The sequence below is a fragment of the Schistocerca serialis genome, chromosome 6 (genome assembly GCF_023864345.2).
Source record: "Schistocerca serialis cubense isolate TAMUIC-IGC-003099 chromosome 6, iqSchSeri2.2, whole genome shotgun sequence".
Taxonomy (NCBI): domain Eukaryota; kingdom Metazoa; phylum Arthropoda; class Insecta; order Orthoptera; family Acrididae; genus Schistocerca; species Schistocerca serialis.
Genome location: NC_064643.1, coordinates 65750479 through 65774578, shown reverse-complemented (window position 1 = coordinate 65774578; position 24100 = coordinate 65750479).

The following is a 24100-nucleotide window of genomic DNA, read 5'->3' as shown; positions in this document are numbered from 1 at the left end:
CACAGAAATTGTACTACGTTGGTGCAGCTGAGAGCAACTGAGAAGACTGGGATTCTGTTTGCCAAAACCAGCGGGTACGGCAATACTACACCCCTTTCTCTATGCGTAGCACTGTATGAGGTTACAGTCGTGCTGCAAGCGTCAGCAGAGCTCTGACGTGCGGCACCTGTAATTCGTTATCACTGGCCCGAAATAAGCAAAGTCGTGGGCTGGATATGTGTTGGATGGATTGCAATTAATCTCTCATGGAGCCCTGAAATATCGGTAGGTGCCAGCATGTGACACTCGCATTCCCCAGTCATACCACTGACCAATTTCATTCACGCACACGGCAGTACACACAGGGAAATCGAAAGTCAAGGCGGCAGAGCTAATACGAATAAGATTATAAGATTGTCCTCGGCACAGCGAGTTGTCTGAGATAACTAAGGTCCAGACTGCTGATGCAATTAAAACCAATACCAGTGCAAAGTCACGCTCAGGACGAGTGTCCCAAAGGCAAGTCACTCATAACGAGAGTTGCGACTAGAATATCCTCATCTGACTGGAGTCTCAATCTAAGGACCCAAATTTTTCAGCTCCTCTCTTTGCGCCAACCTCAGTACACTCGTCAAAACTTCGCAAACACTTGGCTCCTGTCCAGCTTGAAAATATTCCGACATCACATCAGAAACAAGTGAAGAACTTGGTGTGACGTTGGAAGATCATCTCAACTGGGTAAAAAATACTATTACAATGTAGCAGAACACCTTCAATTGAGTCCCTGATTACAAATAGTTTCGAAACGTTTTCCACAGGATGTGAACGTAAACTTAAGCAAGCACTCGTTCTGCCGAACCTCTAGTATTGAGATGAAGTTCAACGACCCACGAGTGGTAGAAACACATGATTATCAGACATATTCATGAATGCCTATGTGCGTTACATCTGCAACATCCATCAGTACAGCCTGTCGGCTCTTCATTAGCTCAGTTAGGATCGTTGTGGCCAAACAAGTTACAGGTCTACCGCACGAAGTGTCTACTTTACAGGTTCCGCAGTGTGCAGGCTGCCCACTGCCTTCCATTAGAGAATAAACACGACGTCGCAATCGAAACACCAGGTCCATTTATCTAGTATCCTAGCTCTGCCATCTCGCAATATCCTTTGCTTTTGCCACTGTCCGCTTCTGGAAGGCGCTTCGCTGCATAATGAGAAAAATTCAAAGTCTTCCTGATTTCAAGGGGAAGATTGCGCACTCCCTTTTTACATCCCCAGTAGTAAAGTATAATGCCAATATCCCGTCTTTCAAAAAGCATAGCCAATGCTCCTGTCTTCTGCCAGTCATGACCATATTTCATTGCATTTCTCTATGAGTCACGCCAACCGCTTCCTTCATATTCTTTAAATATGTGTTATTACTCTCTCCTTTCCCTCCCTTCTGCGTTCCTTTCTCTCATGCCTACTGCTGCTAGCACTGACAATTAAAAACCCACATCCCATAATTTCTTTTATGCTATTTATCATGTGCGAATATTAACTTTGTAAATGTGTCTTTTTTACGTGCACTATTATAGTTTTCAGATTCCAAATGCAGTATTACGTGATTATTCAGATATGTGTCGTGTAAAGTTAGTGAATCACCTGGTTAGATTTGAGAGAGAGCCTAATGTCCCCATGCGTATGACAGGTTAAATAAATGAGTGAATAAATAAGTTAATATTTTTAAAAATAATTCATTTTCTTCAAGGCATATATCTCTTCTGGTTACACAACCGTACCATACAGTTTTAACTTGTCTCCAATATTATCTGACATCTCTTATAGATCCTTTCCGTCATTTCGTAAGGTAGATGAGATTTGCAGATCTTAAGATTAATCGCTTCTTGCTCCAAGATTTTCTGCTCAGTTATTCCGACCAGTTATTTAAATTTCTATACGACATTAATCTCCCCTTTATTTAAAATCCTCTATCACTGATATTTGTAATGTATTTTGTCTTCTCAAAGGAAACCTGTAATCTTACTTTCTCAGCTATCTCTGTTAGTTGATGAATCTTCGTGATTGGTGCGTTAATGTTGTTGAAAAAAATGGCTGAATTTGGGCCCTAGTCCGAATAATTATTCATTCCCATCCTTTTAGCTCCATTCTCGAATGACCGTTTCCAACATACAGATAAAAAGGAGTGGAGACACTTCATCGAGTTGTTTGATACTAGTTTCAGTTTTGGAAGCTATCCGAGTTATTGTCAACGAAATTCACTTTTGCCCCTGTATCGATCAGAACCTGTTGAATCATCCACTCCAAATCCTTCCATAACATTAAACAGTGACTCACTGTCAACTGAGCCGTGCACGTTTTTTTATCAATGCATACGACCCCACAGTAGTACCTAACAGACATTTTATGCCTGATAATGTTTGTGAAGTCGAAGATCTCCTCTAGGCAAGAACGTCCTTTCCTGATGTTAGCCGGTTACTCATTAGTCTGTTTATTATGATAGTCTTCAATTCAGTTCTGTAGTGTTTACGAGAGCATCTCCCATAGACCAGATACTAATGTAATATGCCTTCAACGGCTGATCACCTTTCTAGCCACCGTTTTATGGAGTTGGCGGACTAGGGCCGCAGCCAAACAGAGGATACCCGACCAGATCTCTGTATCTCCTCAAACAGTTCAGCTGCTATCTTCAGAATATCTTCATTCGCCAGCTTCAGGAACTCTGAAACAATTGATTCTTGTCTGCGGAGCATCCAAGTCCCTCTGACTTCTCTAAAAATGTAGCTGCAGGCCTAAAGGATCCAATGATATGCTTGCACTCCTAACAGTGATGGGTTTTTGCCTACAGTTGCCACCGGGTTCAGTGGTATCTTTTTGACGACTTTCGATGATGTCCGATTGTTAGAGATATGTGGGTCGGATTTGTTCCTTCCTGGTAATAGATTCAAAGTATTAAGCCATGAAGCTTGGAGTTTGTTTGCTCTGTACACCTTTGGTACGAATGGTCCTCTTCAGCTTTAAAACCCGTTGACTTTTTACATCTGTAATTCTAGAAATGTATGCTTTCGAGGTGCTACCTGACCTTGCAGCTGAACTAATTTCTTTCTTCTTTTTCATTTTTTTTTTTTTTTTTTGGTGACAGGCAGACCCTGGATCCCTAGTCTTGGGGCAAATTGTGGGATTGATTGTTTGTATTATTAGATGGTAATATGTTTCTTATTAGTAATATCTACAATTTATTCTGATTTAGCTACCTTATATAGACATATTTACAGTTGTTCTTTAGTGATATTTAAGGGCGTTGAAAGTTATAAGTATTTTATTTCCCTGATTATGCTACCAGAGGCATCTTTCTTTATCTTAATTTCACATTATCATCATGTTGTACATTGAACATTCCTGAGAATTTAACTGAGCTTTTCATTAAAGTGTGCCATCATAATATTTTATCACTCTGTTCATTGTTAAATCATTACTTGCTTTTATGTTAGTCTTCCCACTAACGTGTTGTGACTTTTTCAGCCCAATGTTTTCTTTACTCAGCTGAATAATTAACTGTCGCCAAGAGAGGAGGACTCTACAATGTGTGTCTGGATGCATACTATGAAGGCAGGATCAAGTTTATGGCGTCTGGGGAGGGTGAATTCGTGCAGACTGGGGATGATGGGCTGTTCTTCATATAATCCTTCTAAAGGGGTTGTAATCGGGGATACCGTACTAAATTAATGGCTGATGGCTTTCCTGTAACAGCAGATCTTTTAGAAGACATTCTCAGGATTCCTGGACAGGAGTGTCATTTTGCTAAAGACTGCTGTTTGTTGAGGGCAGGACACAGTCACGAATGTGCTTACACTCTTTTCCTGTGGTTAACTGGCTGAGAGCTTAAAGATTTTCGTTAAACTCCTAGGATCTCGCTAAGTCGAGGAATTGTCCAAAAGCCTTCCATAGTATTGGAAGTCCTGATGTGGAGGGGTAAGTCTGCGAGTTTCGTGTACACCACATTTATTGATTACTGATCCGTCGTGATCAATGGAGTTACTTTTATAAAAAATAATTCTCACAGGTATTCTGTCTCAGTAACGTCATCCATTTGTTATATCATTATACATTTTTTTGTTGTAGTAGCAGAGTAAGTCGCAATAGATCTGTAGAGAAGGGGAAGAAAACAGAAATTAATATCACACAGCAGCGAGTCTTGACGCCCCTTACAAATACGTCACATGCTGACTTATACTACTCTCTTATCGTGTAGTGCGAAAATGAGGCAACCAGTCTGAAAGTACTCGTAGTTTCAATGAATAAGGGAAGTATATTTAAAACGTACTCCTTGTATGTGGTATCTCTTTTACAAAGTAGGCACCTAATTTTCTGGAGAAGGTTCATTTCGTTTTCGAAACAAAAGCTCGTGCACACACACACACACACACACACACACACACACACACACACACACACACACACACACACACACACGCACGCACGCACGCACGCACGCACGCGCGCGCGCACTCATGCTCACGAACAATAAAATTTGTCCATAAATTACATAAAGATCGTAACTTGCTGCGTTTTGTAGTATTTTAAAGGGGTGCAAAAATATGAAACACCCAGCAGCATATTTACCAAAATATAACATAAATCAGCGTTTCTGTACGTGCAGAGACCAAAAGAATCCTCAACTTAATTGCTTCTCACATCTAATTGCTCTCAGGCGTCACAGAGTGGACAGAAAACCAACATTGATGACTCTGTATTTTACAAGCCTCAGGTGGTGTGAGGTGACGACACGTGTATTTTTGTCCAGTTGACAATATATGACATGTTTGGAGATTGCGAAAATATTTACTCGCTGCCTAACAAGGTAAATATCCCAGATGTAAATAAATGCTCTTGATGATATTTGGTGGGTATGTAAATTGGCCCAGATATTGCAAAACATGTTTTTTCGGTTTTTGCCCATTTTCACTTAGGAGTAAAAACACAACCCAAATGTAACATGGTGCATGGTGAAAAAAAAAATTTGTGGCCACATAAACTGTATTAACTTTAATCTGGTATAAACTTAATATTTCTACAAAATATCCCACCACTATCAATAAATTTGGAGAAATTAAAATTTCCGTTACATCGTCTATCAGAGACATTCTCTTTCCTTATCCATCCATATATAATAAAGTTGCATCCTGGAACGCCATTTTATGAAATATGTTACACAAAAGTGCTGTAGGAGTATTTTCAACATATCTAATTGAAATACGTTCATGTTCATTATGCTTCTAAATCTTTGCTTTATGTAGCCTCTCTTTATGTTTCCATATGATCTTTTACTTTAAAAATTCATGATTTTTAGTCTTTGTCTACCATTCCACACATGTGTAAGATATCAATTGAAACTAATTGGTAACTCCTTCTGATAATGCCAAATCATTACAGTAATGATAACGTGCAAGGAAAAGCTTGACACAATATTTCTTTTGTCAGATAACTTTTGATGTGATGAGACGTTGGTTTATCAAATTTCGATGGTGTAACGAAAACATTTGGGGCTTCATGCAAGAGGTTCTCGAATCTTCGCTGCAAACTCTCCATTAAGTTCATTTAAAGGAATGGACAGAGGATAATCCGTTATCAGACCGCAAAGGCTCTAAGATGAATCGTAAAATTTTGAGTAACTGATGACAATGATTGCAAAATGGATGTTTTTTTAACCTGTTTATCACAGTATATACCTAAACCCCACAATGAACCATGGACCTTGCCGTTGTTGGGGAGGCTTGCGTGCCTCAGCGATACAGATGGCCGTACCGTGGGTGCAACCACAACGGAGGGGTATCTGTTGAGAGGCCAGACAAACATGTGGTCCCTGAATAGGGGCAGCAGCCTTTTCAGTAGTTGCAGGGGCAACAGTCTGGATGATTGACTGATCTGGCCTTGTAACATTAACGAAAACGGCCTTGCTGTGCTGGTACTGCGAACGGCTGACAGCAAGGGGAAACTACAGCCGTAATTTTTCCCGAGGACATGCAGCTTTACTGTATGATTAAATGATGATGGCGTCCTCTTGGGGAAAATATTCCGGAGGTAAAATAGTCCCCCATTCGGATCTCCGGGCGGGGACAACTCAAGAAGACGTCGTTATCAGGAGAAAGAAAACTCGCGTTCTACAGATCGGAGCGTGGAATGTCAGATCCCTTAATCGGGCAGGTAGGTTAGAAAATTTAAAAAGGGAAATGGATAAGTTAAAGTTAGATATAGTGGGAATTAGTGAAGTTCGGTGGCAGGAGGAACAAGACTTTTGGTCAGGTGATTACAGGGTTATAAATACATAATCAGATAGGGGTAATGCAGGAGTCGGTTTAATACTGAATAAAAAAATAATAGTACGGGTTAGCTACTACAAACAGCATAGTGAACGCTTTATTGTGGCCAAGATAGACAAAAAGCCCATGCCTACTACAGTAGTACAAGTTTATATGCCAACTAGCTCAGCAGATGATGAAGAAATAGTTGAAATGTATGACGAGATAAAAGAAATTATTCTGGTAGTGAAGGGAGACGAAAATTTAATAGTCATGGATGACTGTAATTCGTCAGTAGGAAAAGGGAGAGAAGGAAACATAGTAGGTGAATATGGGTTGGGGGAAGAAATGAAAGAGGAAGCCGCCTTGTAGAATTTTGCACAGAGCATAACTTAATCATAGGTAACACTTGGTTCAAGAATCATAAAAGAAGGTTGTATACCTGGAAGAATCCTGGAGATACTAAAAGTTATCAGATAGATTATATAATGGTAAGACAGAGATTTAGGAACCAGGTTTTAAATTGTAAGACATTTCCAGGGGCAGATGTGGATTCTGACCACAATCTATTGGTTATGAACTGCAGATTGAAACTGAAGAAACTGCAAAAAGGTGGGAATCTAAGGAGATCGGACCTGGATAAACTGAAACAACCTGGGGTTGTAGAGAGTTTCAGGGAGAGCATAAGGGAACAAATGACAGGAATGGGGGAAAGAAATACAGTAGAAGAAGAATGGGTAGCTCTGAGAGATGAAGTAGTGAAGGCAGCAGACGATCAAGTAGGTAAAAAGGCGAGGGCTAATACAAATCCCTGGGTAGCAGAAGAAATATTGAATTTAATTGATGAAAGGAGACAATACAAAAATGCAGTAAATGAAGCAGGCAAAAAGGAATACAAACGTCTCAAAAATGAGATCGACAGGAAGTGCAAAATGGCTAAGCAGGGATGGCTAGAGGACAAATGTAAGGATGTAGAGGCTTGTCTCACTAGGGGTAGATAGATACTGCGTACAGGAAAATGAAAGAGACCTTTGGAGAGAAGAAAACCACTTGTATGAATATCAAGAGCTCAGATGGCAACCCAGTTCTAAGCAAAGAAGGGAAGGCAGAAAGGTGGAAGGAGTATATAGAGGGTTTATACAAGGGCGATGTGCTTGAGGACAATATTACGGAAATGGAAGAGGATGTAGTTGAAGACGAAATGGGAGATAAGATACTGCGTGAAGAGTTTGACAGAGCACTGAAAGACCTGAGTCAAAACAAGGTCCCGGGAGTAGACAACATTCCATTAGAACTACTGATGGCCTTGGGAGAGCTAGTCATGACAGAACTCTATCATCTGGTGAGCAAGATGTATGAGACAGGCGAAATACCCTCAGACTTCAAGAAGAATATAAATATTCCAATCCAAAGAAAGAAGGTGTTGACAGATGTGAAAATTACCGAACTATCAGTTTAATAAGTCACAGCTGCAAAATACTAACGCGAATTCTTTACAGACGAATGGAAAAACTGGTAGAAGCGGACCTAGGGGAAGATCAGTTTGGATTCCGTAGAAATGTTGGAACACGTGAGGAAATACTAACCTTACGACTTATCTTAGAACAAAGATTAAGAAAAGGCAAACCTACGTTTCTAGCATTTGTAGACTTAGAGAAAGCTTTTTACAATGTTAACTGGAATACTCTCTTTCAAGATCTGAAGGTGGCAGGTATAAAATACAGGGAGCGAAAGGCTATTTACAATTTGTACAGAAATCAGATGGCAGTTATAAGAGTCGAGGGGCATGAAAGGGAAGCAGTGGTTGGGAAAGGAGTGAGACAGTGTTGTAGCCTCTCCCCGATGTTATTCAATCTGTATATTGAGCAAGCAGTAAAGGAAACAAAAGAAAAATTCGGAGTAGGTATTAAAATTCATGGGGAAGAAGTAAAAACTTTGAGGTTCGCCGATGACATTGTAATTCTGTCAGACAGCAAAGGACTTGGAAGAGCAGTTGAATGGAATGGACAGTGTCTTGAAAGGAGGATATAAGATGAACATGATCAACAGCAAAACGAGGATAGTGGAATGTAGTCAAATTAAATCGGGTGATGCTGAGGGAATTATATTAGGAAACGAGACACTTAAAGTAGTAAAGGAGGTTTGCTGTTTAGGGAGTAAAATAACTGATGATGGACGAAGTAGAGAGGATATAAAATGTAGAATGGCAATGGCAAGGAAATCGTTTCTGAAGAAGAGAAGTTTGTTAACATCGAGTATAGATTTAAGTGTCAGGAAGTCGTATCTGAAAGTATTTGTATGGAGTGTAGCCATGTATGGAAGTGAAACATGGACGATAACTAGTTTGGACAAGAAGAAAATATAAGCTTTCAAAATGTGGTGCTACAGAAGTATGCTGAAGATAAGGTGGGTAGATCACGTAACTAATGCGGAGGTATTGAATAGGATTGGGGAGAAGAGGTGTTTGTGGCACAACTTTACTAGAAGAAGGGATCGGTTGGTAGGACATGTTCTGAGGCATCAAGGGATCACCAATTTAGTATCGGAGGGCAGCGTGGAGGGTAAAAATCGTAGAGGGAGACCGAGAGATGAATCCACTAATCAGATTCAGAAGGATGTAGGTTGCAGTAGGTACTGGGAGATGAAGAAGCTTGCACAGGATAGAGTAGCATGGAGAGCTGCATCAAACCAGTCTCAGGACTGAAGACCACAACAACAACAATAACATATACCTAAAATTCATTTTATAATTTTTCCAGATAATTTCTGTCGTTTACATAGATTCTAGTTATAAGCTCTGTTATTCTCTGTTTAATATTGAATAGTGATTTCGGGCTTGCCTTGAAATACATTAACTTTACTTTTCTGGTCAATTGCAACGCCCGCGTTTGAAGGTGAATGACACGACGATCAGTTGATAATCGATAACCTAATATTTTCTGTAAAAGTGCTTCATCTTACCTCAGAGCCATTGAATAACACAATTTTCCCAGCGAGAAAGCTGTGCCACTCCACTAACTTGAGGTATTTACGCTTCAAGGATGAAGGGAACTCTGTGTCTTTGACAACTTTCGGTTTTCTTACTGAAACACTTTCGCCTACTGAACAGTTACATCACATACGATACGATTGCAGCGGTTACCGTTAAAAACGGTAAGAGAAACAAACTAACGCTAACGGGCTTAAGTCCTAAACGAACGTGAGTAAAGTCTAATTTTACATGTATACAAAATAAATTTTCCGATCCTTGCTACGAATGTCACTTGCTACGTATAACTTCTCTCTCCTATCGTTTATAGCGTGGTCGAATATCATGGTTCTCGTGACCTGTCATTTTTTTGTTTTTATTTTTTTACTTTCTGGCTGGATACCCTTCCTGTGGCTGCAGCCATGAGTTAAACGTAACGGTTGAAATCTGTGTTTGTCGCCTGTCTTCGAATGTTGCAAACGCTGATCTGTGTACCTTTGTTTTGCAGCTGTTTGTGAATGGTGTCTTTTATGAGCTGTAGATTGGAGATCAGCCCAGCATTCGCCAAAACGAGCGTGAAAAACGGCATAAAAGCGACACTTAGCCTTACTGGTGAACCAGACAAGCAGTCGTGAGTCCAATATTTGCACTACATTCGTGTCTGGTCAACCTCCATGCCTCGCCATATAGCTCACAGCACGTTAGTCTATAGGAGCATGTCTGTAACCCTGCTAATGCTGATTTCTCATTACACTCACGTATGATTAGTGCCAGACCACTATTTCTTTCCGACATTGTTATTCAGATTCTGTTTTTACAGTATGCTATGATTTCTTAGATCAGTGATAAAAAAAAATTATTTAGTGTCTGCCTCTATTCTTCTTATGATGCAAACAACGTCAAAATGCTATTTTAATTTGCTTTAGGGTATCAGTTAGTTTGACACTTGAGTCGTCACCAATCCTGTGTTAAAGAGACCCTCAGCATTTTTAAATCTGGCAGAGATTCAAGAAAATATCAAACAAAAGAAAATTCACGATAGAATAATACTGAAAAGCCTCAAAGGATCTAGATCCTTAATATATTCATCCTCTGCTGATGCAGATTCACAAAGAAGTAATAGTTCTACGGATTTGTTTTTACATTTTACATCAGAATGTATTCACCATTTCACATACTTCTCTTTCTTGTGTTCCAGTACCTATAACTCAACTGCGATGATTACATTCCAAGATTTTTCTTGCTTCCTACTACGTATGATATTAAAACATTATCTTTGAAGTGGTACGCTTTATGAGAGGAAATATCTTGCATACTAATATGTTATTTGTTTACGTTATTTTGTACTACGCATTATTTATTAAGCGCAACACTACAATTACATCTATGGAATTCAAAGTCAGGCTGGCAAGCAACGGATAATTCAGGCTTTAACTCAAAGGTTTTCCCTACCATTCTGGTGACTAATGTTTTGTCCTTCAAGCCAGATAACTATACTACATTTTCCTATCTCACTGTACTTCTGAAGGAATCCGTGTTTAATGGAATACACAGACAACTCGTATGTAACACTCAGAAGGCGTCATTTTGCTACTGCATTCCGTTGAAAAAATTTGAATTTGTCAACGTTTACGACGACAGGCAGAGCCGACCCACCAAACGTATGACACCTGACACAGCTTTCTCTCCTGAAACCACAGTAGGGGTCATTTGACACTGTCCCCTAAACACCTGCAAACTTTTCGTGACAAATTGACTAAAATCCACAGCATTTAACGAGGCACTTAAAAATCCGCTTTTGCTAGTAATAAATAAAAATTTACTTAAATGGGCTTTTCTCACAGAACAAATCTGTTAAAGAAAGTTTGGAATAATATTCAAAGGAAGGGGTTTGGCAGTCACGGACAATAACTTGCATTAAATTTGTATTTTTGATCCAAGGACCTGAATCATGAACAACTGTTGCGGTTCTGCTATTACAGGCGCACATCTGTAACTCAAAATACTCTATTCTCTTGTATGAAAAATACTTTTCCGATTACATTTAATGGTAATTTATGACTTTCCACAGTCTTCATTTTTGAAACGCTTTGGCTCCACAACAGTTTCACTGATAACAATATCCAGTCTTCAGAACCCTTGTTACATTGTTTAAATGTGAGGCCTGTTAGGACAGTTATATGTATTTTGGGGCGTTAGTGGGGGAGGGTTAATAAGTGCTGTTTCTGTTTTGGTTGTTTCGTATTACAGGGACATGGCTGACATTTAAAAACTAAAATGAGTAAGCATATCTACACAACAGATGGAACAGAATTTGTAGACACACTTATTTAGAATCGTTTAGTTGTTGATCAAATATTCTGATTTTGTAAATTAAGGGTGTAAACACACACATCAAAATTTCAATTGCACATCAGATTGAGACACAACAATTTAGTCTTTGATATGTAACAACATTACTGCGCCTAGTATATATGAATTTTCATTTATATCATTGTTCTACTCACCGCTGGTTGCATAGCTAAAGCTCCTGCAGTAGGTTACCTCTGCCACTGGTGTGTTGACGGCTCTTCCGTGCAGCCCCTCCGTCCACCTGCAGCGGTCCTGGGCGCTCCCGAAGTGCTTCAGCACCCACGCCGACACCATCTCATGCTTCTCCTTCGAGTACGTCACCTGCAACAGGAAAACACGGTTAGATTAATTCAGGATTACTTTCCGCGTCAATGAAACATATACCTATTAAAACAAAGAATAGTCAATATTTATATTCCAAACGAAAACCGATTTTCCGATCTTCTGTTATTCATCTCGTCTACAATTCCGTCCTGCAACAGATGAAGACACTGCAGTCAGTATAGGGTTAACGAAATGCTAGGTTCGTTTAAATAGAAACTTCTCTCTATATAGAGTGTTGAGTGTTAGATCTTTGTTGTAAATGGTGGCGTGAACGAAGAACGGACAGAGAGTGCGAGCTACACGGGGTTGATCCGTGATGATCTTACAGACTCTCAAGGGTGATGGAGAGCGATAAATATATCAATCCAACGCAAGAAACCCTCGTCCAGAAGCGACAGAGTCTAAATCTGCAAGCGAAAATAGTTTTGATACCTCTGACAGTATATCACTTCTACTGCAAATTCTTTGCTTGTTGTCTTTTTTGATTAGGTAGTGTGAACCAAAACAACAAAAATATCCAGCAAACAACGGCTCTAAAACGCATACCTAATGAGCTATCAGTTGTTGTTCACTAGAAGAAATGTATTTCACAGTAGCAAAAGTTAACAACTGCTCATAGCTCTACAGGTATGCACGTTAGAGTCCATATTTAATGAACCAATTTTGCTTTTTTCGATCAATTCTAGCTCTTCCCCAACGATGGGCCTGCAGTAGGAGGGCGACTGCCAGACACACCAGAACAATTTGCGCTTATAACTTTCTATTAAGCCGTTTCCTGACCATGGCCGCTTTCGTTACGTTGACACATTCACCTTTTTCTATCAATCCTGAGACTTATAGTATCACCATCGATTCACACTGTAGACTGTTATCATCTTCCAGTTAAAACACTACCAATAAGTACAGTTTGTATACTGCTTGGCAACAAAATTATGGACTGTGTATGTGTTTCAACAATTCATACACTAGGATCTGCGCTTCCAAATGCTAACATATGAAGATTTCAATGAGAAACAATGTATGTTTATTTTAACGCATCTTCTTGTATCTGTAACAAATCGAAATGGCCAGTACTCACACACACTTTCATTAATGTATCTACAATGTGTGTATCAAGACGTCAGGTAAAGAGAGAAGTGCATGACAATTGCGAAATTTTATGTTCGTTACGACTCGTTCATTATCGTTTGACGACTGTTCTGTATGTATCAACGTGCGACATAGAGGTATAAAGACAGGAGTGTTTCAGATTGTATCCTAGTATGTAACATCCCAGGCCGTCGTTATCTGCAGGAAATCCCAACGTATAACGCAACTTCTTGTGTTCTAAACATGTAGCATTTCTGGTTGACATATTTATGAGAACACATCAATTTGGATGTTACCAGCCAACAGCTAACGAAGTTACAATTTGACCTGTGTGTTACCCATAGGGTTTAATGTAGACAACTGGTTTCTTGGTTTCGAAAAACGTAGTGGTGATTGCAGTAGTTTACCACCAAGACAAATCTCCAAAAACAGAGGACAGAACCGGGAAACTGAAACCATTTTATTTCTGATTAGAGACGAAGATGCCCCAGCAGGAATTATCAGGTCATATTCTTAAGCATGTGTAAAAGGACAGATTCGATGATATTCCTGACGAGTGTTGCAGGTAAACTGTAAATGGTGAGATGGTGAAATGGTGAAATGTACTGAGTTACAAAAACAAGGCTATCAATATTTTGTCTAAGAAAATGTCATATTCGGTAGAAATAAATTAAAATTTACTCCTATTCCCCAGTTGCAAACAAGTATTTACACAAGCTGACCTTAATTCCAGACATATTCCAATCTCGAAAACGTCCCTAAATATTTCCAGATGGGCAATCATCTGATTACTATCAAGTCAGCTGCCATTTGACTGGCAAGATCTGGGCTGTGGATCCTACATCGAACTATCCACATTGCTCTCTGCAGAAAAGAATGAAATGTATAAAAGGATAATAATATTAAATTTTCACTTTGTACCATTCCCTTAATTGCGTAGTATCATTTCTTTTATGGGTAGATCCAAGGTTACATTGGGTCTCATGGATTATACTGCATACACAGACTGAGTTACTATTTACTGCTAGTCTTATTTAAATTAAGCTTCGCTAGGCTTGTGTTGTGATATGTACAATAAACTGAATATCACAATTTTCCTTCAGGTGAAAGGATACCAAGTATCATAACTCAGTTAACTACTAATCAAACTAATAAAACGGCTATTGGACAAGTAGTAGCATTTTGCATGTCTTTACAAAGATTTAGTAAGTTTTGTACATGTTTCTTTCAATACATACCAGGATTTTGTTGGCAGGGCTCTGTTCCTTAGCCTGACTGCCAGGTGTCGGCGCTCCTTCAGGATGAACTCTGAAATTAATGAAGTATTTTTTGTTTTATTTATTCATATATTTAACATCATTTTAGAAAAATTATTCATACCAGAAATTACGCATGTTGCTGCCATGCGAAACTGTTATATAGTTATGTTTACTTTAATTTGATTAAAACGTATACATGATTATCATACTTAAATAACCCTAACTCATTGATACTTGAGTAACTTGAACTTGATTGAGCTATTTCTCTACAATCAGAATTCTGAAGAATGAGAGGTAGTACTAAAGTCGTTGCACACAGATTAAGTACATAAATTTGGACAAGCCCAAACACCCCTTTACCACTACCTCCAATCATAGAGGTCACTGTGTGGGGCAGTAATCACAGCATATTCACGAATTCAGCTGCGCTACACAGCAAGTTCCACACTGAAGAATTCTATACACACGGCACGTCAGGCCGGACTCACCTGCTGGTCCTCCTGGACCTACGGCCTCGTGGCAGCCTAATGCAGAGGCAGCAGGCCAGCAGCCGCCGCAGCAGGCCGCGGCTGGTCTCAGCCTCCCTCGCCTCCCCCTGCTCTTCACCTCCCTCTGCCTCAACCACATCCCGGTGCTGCTGCGGCGGCTGCTGTCGGGCTGCTTCGCCTCCACCTTGCCTCTCTTGCACTTTACCTGCTGCCACGTTTGAAACTACATACGTGAGCGCGGGTCTCGGGGACGGCTCAGACTGCACGTCGTGGTGGTAGCAGTGGCCTGTAAAATAAGTCTAAACAACATCTACCTGCAAAAGCTCACAGTCATCGACGACTACAGACTAATAATGTGTCACCATTGCAGTATGTACATAGACATCCATAATTCTTATTAATATTGCCCTTGCATGCCGGAAAAGGTGAATACATCTTCTTGTACTTACTGCTATCCAGCGTTGTTCACACAGTTGGTGGAAAAATGATAATGAAGTTAGTACCATCTGTAAACAGTAATTTATTTGACATGATCTAAATAATTATGGAGTAATCCAGTGACCATCTCAGAGGACTGTGTACTGCCCATTAGCAGTACAGTATTTAGTGAAAATATGACAGACACTACTGTGGTTCTAAAACGGAGAGTTATAAAGATCTCCTCAGCGTTTTCTCTCACTCTGTTACTACCACATGGATCTAGTTGAAAGTTCCATCAGGAAGGTGTGCACTCACTGACAGACGCAATTCGTGGACTTTGTCCTAGGTACTCAGCTATCAGGTTAATGAAGAGAACATGACGTGTAATAAGAGCATACCCTAGAACGTCACAGAATCCCCAGATCACGTTACGTAGAAAGCAGACTACAACAAAGTAACAATGACGTTGCAACGCTACATTTATTTCATGTTTATAGTAGACGCAGCTGGGATATGGTAACAAATTGCTGATATCAAACGTAAGCTCTGTAACGAAGCCACCACCTCAAAACCATTACACTACTTGAATCCTTACTATTCGTATCCACAGAACACAAAAAGGTACTCAAGGTATTTGAACAAGACCTCCACGTCTTGCTCCCGTACAGGCCGTAGAGGTGGAACGGCCCTACACTCTGCATCAGCGCTCATCACCTGTAACAGAGATACAGAATGCAATTAGTAATGGGTATTACGCTAAATTGCAAGACACGGAACTTTTTGAATAGAAGTAAATGTTTGCAAGACCCTCAGCATATATTTTCATCGATATTCAATTCAATAATTACTCCAATTAAGTGATATTAAGACAAAACGACATGTAATGTTGTTAATGTAAAAAAAGTAAGAACGCCAGCTTGCGTAAATGTACTAAGTAATTATCTTTGCTACAGTTCGTATATCATAACGATAGTATCCACGTAGGGCATGGTGGTGGAATGGACCTACATTCGGCAGCAGTACTTATGACCTGGAACAGAGACACAGAATGCAATGAGTGTGCAGTATTATGCTATATCAAAAGTGACGATATTTTCTCAATAGTAGTCAACGTATTGTAAAACTAACATCAAAATTTTTGTCAACGTTCAGTTCAATAATTATTATAAAAAAGTATTTCATCTCGTTCCATCATTAATAAGAACAAGATAAAGCGTGCTTGCACCGATGTGCTAAGAAAAACTTTTAACATTACTCTGTAAATTACGTATAAAGCATTTCGAATGAATGATTATTAGTCATATATCTAGTTATGTACCTACCTCCTATCGGTTTACTAAATAATAACACGGAAATCATTGTCTGAAGTGACGCTGTAAATTTTTACTTCTGTGCCAGCAGAGCTGCAAATTAGGTATATGTGCCCAAGGTATATAAAGAAGCGCAGCAGGACGACAAGACTATGCGAAGAGTCACGCGTAAATTGCAGTCGCGTATTTAAGTGCGGTTTGCAAAGCCAAAAGTCTAGCATGAGGCTTCTCTTTACTCGAACTACTGTACGGACAAGAATGACAACAACAAAAAATAATTGATCGTATGAATTAAATTCTTCTGCTTTTCTAACCATATTGTTTTGTAACATTATCATACAATGCAATTAAAGACAGAGAATTTTTTTACTCAATGTGATCTGCAGATGAAGAGGCCGATACACAGGGAAAAGCTCAGTCGCCGTGCTGGTCTTTCGCTGTGTTACAAGTTAAATGGCTAGAACAGAAATAATACGAAATAACGTGTCATACGCCGTTATTTGCAATAATCGACATTTCTTGTCACCTTCGTTGAACTTTCTTGCGCTTAAAGCTACAAAAGTATTTCAAAATTCAAACGAAGTCAACGTTTCCAATTGAGATTTATTTATCAGCACCATGTAGTAAGGTGCGTGACAAAGTTTGTGAGTTTCTCTCCCATGCTACCTGAAAAGAAATTTTCTTTTCAATAAACCAGATTGGAATGGACAGTGTGTTGATAGGAAGATCTATGATGAACATCAATAAAAGCAAAACGAAGATAATGGAATGTAGTCAAATTACATCAGGTGATGGTGACGGAATTAGATTATGAAATGAGACACTTAAAGTAGATGAGTTGTGCTATTTGGGGAGTAAAATAAAAAATTATATTCGAAGTAGAGAGGATATAAAATGTAGATGGCAATGACAAGGAATGTGTTTCTGAAGATGAGAAATTCGTTAACAACGAGTATAAGTTTAAGTGACAGGAAGTCTGTTATCAAAGTATTTGCATGGAGTGTTGCCATGGATGGAAGTAAAACATGCACGATAAACCGTTTAGACAGGAAGAGAATAGAAGCTTTTGAAATGTGATGCTACAGAAGAATGCTGAAGATTAGAACGGTGAAACACCTAACTATTGAGGAGGTACTGAATATAGTTTGGGAGAAGAGAAATTTATCGCACAACCTGACCAGAAGAAGGGAGTGTTTGGTAGGACAAATTCTGAGGCACCAAGGGAGCACCAATTTCGTACTGGAGAGAAGCATGAGGAGTAAAAATCGTAGAGGAAGACCAAAACATGAGTACAATAAGCACATTCAGAAGAATGTAGGTTGCAGTAGTTACTTGGAGATGAAGAGACTTGCACAGGATAGGGTAGCATGGAGAGCTGCATCAAAACAGTCTTTGGACGGAAGACCACATCAACTACAATAAACAAACATTTTCACTACTTAGCTTAGCATTCCGTAAAACTATTTAATATTTATCATACATCATACAGAGAATTACTATCTGATTCCAACAATTCGTTGTTCACTGTCTAGCTGAATATAGAAGTTGCATGCTGATGGAAATGTAATCACCTTTTACAAAAATATGTGGAAACTTTGTATCAAACTATGGCTGTTGTCAATATCAAGTCGACGTAAAGAATCGTATTATGTTGAAATTTATAGTGAGAAAATGACACACTTAAGTTGAATGTCATTGCGCACATAAATATGAATCATTATTCGTGTCACGATAATACACCCAAACCCATCATTTGCTGGCAAGAAAAGCACAGATCACGGTAAGGCGGCGGAACTTGAGAGCGGTATCGTCGAGGCAAAATAAATCATTAATGTTGGCTCGGAAGACCTTTAGAGTTACTGTCTTTTTAGTTCGGTTAACTCAATAGTAAATACGAAATTGTTGAATGACGGTCAGGGAGAAGACGAACTCGCACTACCTCCCATACACACTTTCAATCCAGACACACAACATTGATTTTGAACACAAGAAGAGAGGCTTAGTGTAGCAAGCGCACTTTAGCAACATTGTATCGGTTTTGTAATAAATAATATTGCAGCCTACAACGGCGAATGTCGTTAAGTCTATAGCAACCCGAATTGAGTTTTATTGTGTGCGAAACGACGCGAACCTTTGTAGTTCCGTTACCTCTAACACATCTAATTACTGCAGGTACGCACTTGATGTAATACTGCATGGGTCGTGTTCTTTACCTTTCCATCCCGACGCGAGTGCAGATATTACTCCTGCTACTTCACGTCTGGAACAGCAGCAGGACACTGCTGGTTCGCTGAGCCCGTGTGAACCAATGGATGAGAGCTGTTTCTGCTGCAACATTCTTAGCGATCGTCACATGTAATCAACTGATTTACGTTCGTGTTCGCAACTGCGAATAAATCCCGTAAAATAATATTTCTGTTTTCAAATGAAAGTCATGTTGTATTAAAGCGATGTTAGGAAAGGCTAGGCGTCTTTATAAGAACGCAAGCAATATGGCTTCATGATGGCTCTTTTCACAACTATTGGATAGCAGTTACGAGAGGTGTATTACACTGATATACTTCACACTCGACTGCTACCTAAATTCATGATTCTTCGTGGTAGGTGAAGTAGAACTGCAGCGATAAAACGTCGGAGGTTTGATAGGGACATTTTTTCATCATTTTGGTATGAGTGACTCACGGGCTCTGGTTGCTTTTTACCGAGCAATTGCATTTCGTTTGGTTTCCTATTCCCATTTCTGTTAGTATCTGTATTGTACGGAAATTATATGCGCAACATTGCAAGTGTCCACAGTATGTGCTGTGTGTCTTGTTGGCAAACAAGTTTGTACCATTTATCCATCGTACTTTCTGTTGATAATAACAAGCCCGCTAGACTCTTCGTCCTCAATGTTGTACTCAGTAGGGTTCATTAAGTTTCTGCCTGGGTTTAGATTCGCGACCGTGTCACAGTGACAGACAGCAGTGCGGATACGTTTACTGACGAAGAACAGGCCGACTTTCCTCTCGTGTCTGGGCTGACTGAGTGCGGTGTCAGACTGCCACGACTCCGTGCTGACTGTTCCCGCAGCCACAGAGAAACACATCGCTCTACTCTAGCACTGTCCGAGGGTTTTTGCGCTACGCTGTTTTGTTTCGAATCTTTTGTTGTATGCGTATCACAGGGTGTTTTACTGTTGTGAAGATCCTTTCAAAGAAATATACGTATATGTGGTAAAAAGTTGAATAAATCATCATTACATTATTATTCTATAACGAGGGGCTGGTGACCACGAAACCCTTATACTGAAATACTCATAAACGGCCCACAAGTACTTCAAGAGTTCGGATTCGCCCTGTATTTTGTGCCTCATGTCTTGACTGCTTTACCTTGTACAGAGATAATTCAAAGCACTCCTGACAAGAAAGTAAAATATATTCACAATGTCTCGTTAGACAGCATCACCTGTACGAAGATTTCTTTGTAATTTTGTGAGTTACCTTAGTTCATGTTGCTGAGTGCAAGTTATCGCTCCACAGGTTGACTGAAACCTTAGCTGTCATTATTACACACGCGATGAAAGATACTAAAATTGATACTGTGTGATACGAAACTGTTAGCCGGTAATACGATAAACACGTTGACGTCACTGTAAACGCAGTTGGTGATTTGTGGATCTACCTTACGTATTCGCTTACTACCCCCAAACTAGTTTCCGAGGTAACTCGAATCATTCCATGTTACTACTTTGTTAAATCGTTGAGCTTTCCTTAGCAACATCAACATTTCTTGAAGGTGGACACACAAGTTTAGGGGCATGGGACAAAGGTGTCTGCTAGAATGATTAGTGTTTCAGCGCTACATATATTTATGATTGAAACCGCTAAATAAATATATAAATTTAGCGACGCAGACGGTGTTTTCCATCATGATACAGCGGTTGCGGTTATCCTACGACATTAGGCTATGAATTGTATAATGCAAAATAATTGTCACGAAATCGTGGAACTACAAGTAACATTAGACACCCGAAATGCACGGAAAAAATTCCAAATTTTTACTGATTGCAGGGAATTCGCTAATGACGACGAAGTTACAGTGAGGAAGAATGCTTCCTAGCCCAATCTGCAACAAATCTGCAACATATTTGCATAGATGTAAGGGAGATATCAATGATGGGAACTCTTCTAGGCAAGAACAGAAAGCAGGAGAAGACGTACATACGCAGATAGTCGCCTTGCGAATTTTAGATGAAAATATTAGCTCTGTCTGAGGTAAAATAGGATAGGGTTAAGATGGTAATGAGTTTCAACTGTACATATACTATCATGCCTATTATATCTAAATACGCGGTATTGCAGATAATTACTCATTAATTTTCACGTATATGAAACAAAAAAGACAAAAATTCCCATTAACATCAGAAGTAATATACATCTGTTATAAACACAGAATGAAATGCATCTTTTGTGATGATTTGTTCCTTGGACATAAAAAAAACTGTTTTATAAAGAATTTTGACTTATTTTCATAGTCTACATCATAAGCGCTGTAACTGTTAAGAAAGTTAATTCACGCAAAGTAGACAACGCCCAGTTCATGTAGAACAGATACTGACAGGAAAAACAAAAATCCGAAAACAAAAGAGGTTAAACATTATTTTCTGTTATTTCTAAAAGGTGAATAGGACTATGTTCCGCCACCTGACTTCAGATTATATAACGAAAATAATGGCATTCCGAACAAAACATCCAGCAAGAAAAAAATCTTTTGTAGATAATTCATTTTTAGAAGAATTGTTTCAAATCTGTAACTTACATAACGACGCTGAAAACGATTTTGAAAATAAAATGTATTCTCGAACTGTCTTTCGAACCAGCAACAGCAAATTGACTCCTAAGGTGCAAAAAGAAACGAGTACTAAATTTTATGAACTGATGGTGGTTACTTCGTTAGACCTGCCAGGTTAGGCGAGGGCGTTAATGCGCTGCTTCCTGGACTCGGGTAGGCGGGCCGGCCCTGGATCGAATCCCCCCCGGCAGATTACCGAAGATGGTAGGTGTGCGGGCCAGACTGGATATGGTTTTTAGGCGGTTTTCCACGTCCCACTATGTGGATAATGGGCTCGTCCCACGTTACGCCTCAGATACACTACTCGTAGACATTTGAAAACATTCGCACTATTTCCTGGTTTACACTATACACATACAGGTGGGGTACACTAATTCTATCCTGGGGGGTATGAGGTGTAAGAGGAATGGCATCTGGCCACCCTCCGACACTAACATCGCCAAATATTATGTAACATACCTGGCACGGAGCTGGAATGGGACAAAGGCCCGAAGGAAATTTATGATGGTGGTTGATTGTGATTACTTTGTTACACTATGTAAATGAAACTTTGGAGACCACAAAAATAAAGAACAGAGACGTGATTGGAAATGGAAAGAACAGAAATTAAATATTTTGAACATGAAAATCAAATGAATCGAGAAAAATCGGCTCAAAACCTCATGAGAATTCGATATTCCACAGATAACCGTGAAATACAATTCGAATGGGAAAAGAGTTAATGGAGGTATTCAGAAAAGACTGAAATGATTGAAGAATTAGGCTCTTGGCCGTTCCAGACTTAACGAACACAAAGGAAGATGATGGTGTGGTGTGTATCCATTGGCGTAACGCATTTTTGTTTAATCGTTATTCGGTAGAGGGGATGGTGAGATCGCATTCCTGACTATGGTTCAAAGTTAATGTTAAGTCTGAACATAATGGGTTGGGTACATATGAGCACAGACTTGATCGGATGGCCCATTTTTGGATGTACCATCTTCTTGACTATTTCTTAACCTCAGTTTGATAGACAGTTTTCGTGTTTCATTTACTCCTTACTCATACTTGTTGCGAAAATTGTAACATTACTGATGTTAGGCAAATGGCATTACTACCAGTGTGTCCTGATACAAACATGAACAACGATTACAAGTCAGCTACATATGCAACGCTAGTTTGACATGTTAGATGCACAACAAAAGGTAAAGGTGCACTTACCATGTCTACGGGCTTGGTAGGAAGTGAACACGGCGAATAATTAATCGGATGTGGATAAAGGAAAAACACTGCTTCTTCGTAGCTTCCTGTACTTAATAATCGAAGTTGATGGATATTTTCTTCCACTCGGAGCAATTGTTAGCCACAGTTTCGGAAATGGACTTAAAATCGGAAAAAACTGAAGTGATTGATTTTCAATTGCTATCGTGTACTGTCACTGAACTGGCTACGACGAACGGCAACGAATTACCAACAGGAACGTACTACGGATGAGTTGCACACGCTGTAAGTTCACGCCAGTTCAACAAATTATTACTGAAACGCAAAATAGATACAAAATGGAAGCTACAGTGATTAAATCCTTGCACTTCGAAATGTGTATCAACGAAAAGGGAACTTTAGTAGCTATACATAACGAATTTTACATTCCGTCTATTTACGAAAAGCATAGCACACAAAACTACGCAAATCGACCCTCATTTCAAGCAAAGAAATAACGACTACACTGTATTTCAGTATCTTTGTCTCTCCTAATCAGTAATATCGTTGGATGTAACTTACAAAGTCGCTGAGTCCGTGTTAAAGTCGTTTTATGAAAGTCGAGCGGTGCACACTGCATCCGAATTCTGTAGCTCCTAATTTGTGCACTTTCCACTGCTACGTATCTTACCTGAAACCGTGTGCAACATATCACTTACCTTTACGTACTACGTGCCGTGGCCTCTTCGCCTCGGGCACAGCGACAGGAACACTTCCGACGCGCTCCGACATCTTGAAGTGAATGAGGGGACGCGTTTCCGCGGAAATGACCTTAGCAATCGTCAACTGACACTCATTGTTGCGTGTGTCGTGTCATTTGCAAAATCGATGTTATTCTTTTTGGAGGATTAAAGTCGAGCCGTCAAACGTACTGCATGCCCAAGAATAGCGCCTGTAATCAATTCAGAGTGTTAAACCGGAGTGGAGATTCTAGTACGTAACATGCGAAACCCGCATACTTCCACGCAGGAAGTATTTAAGGCTTATTCTACACTGTTTGTCTCAGTTGTTCATGGGAATAACTAACCTCACTCGTTAGCAAAATGTGAGCTTCGTCCTTAATTCACATCTAACTATAGTATGTGTGTCGAAAACTGAATTTAATTTTGCCGTAAATAGGGTCGATCAGAAATTGTTACCACCCTCTGAGAAATTATTAGTTGTCTTCTAGGCGACGCGTTAAACAGCAGGTAATATTTAATAGAATCGTATATGTAAATGGCTTTGTATTCCATCTTTACATTTAATGAAGATACCTTCTGGATAATTGAAGCTGTTCATTGGAAAAATCAACTTTTTAGTGTGATAACCACATGTTTCATATCACTTATTTGATGTTTTCGGTTTGAGAATGCTATATGTCTACATCACCACCTAGAAAGATACGTCACGGCTTAGGAATAGTTTGAGGTAAAGCTATGAGACTTCGTTTTTGAAATGATTATCACTGAAAAGACTATATGACCAGAAACAGGTCGTAAATAAATTATATGTATAATGCAAGTTCTGAGTAAAATGTAGCAATAATTCCGTTTTATCT